We start from the raw sequence: 232 nt of genomic DNA on the forward strand, positions 1-232 counted from the left end.
GCATGGTGATATTGTGAATTCAATATCCCATTGAATTATTTTCAGAACAAACCAGACCGCGTAATGCTGCTATATATTTTATATTAGAGGTGTGACACGTATTAGCAGCAGTAGATAAAGGATTGTCATGAACAGATTCTCTCCATCACCTCTATCAGCGCCTGTACTTTAATTCCTCGTCTTGACACTTCCGGAGACGCCTCCCTGACGTCACAGATGCTTGAACCAAGCG

Source organism: Mixophyes fleayi, chromosome 12, assembly GCF_038048845.1.
Source record: "Mixophyes fleayi isolate aMixFle1 chromosome 12, aMixFle1.hap1, whole genome shotgun sequence".
Lineage (NCBI taxonomy): Eukaryota > Metazoa > Chordata > Amphibia > Anura > Limnodynastidae > Mixophyes > Mixophyes fleayi.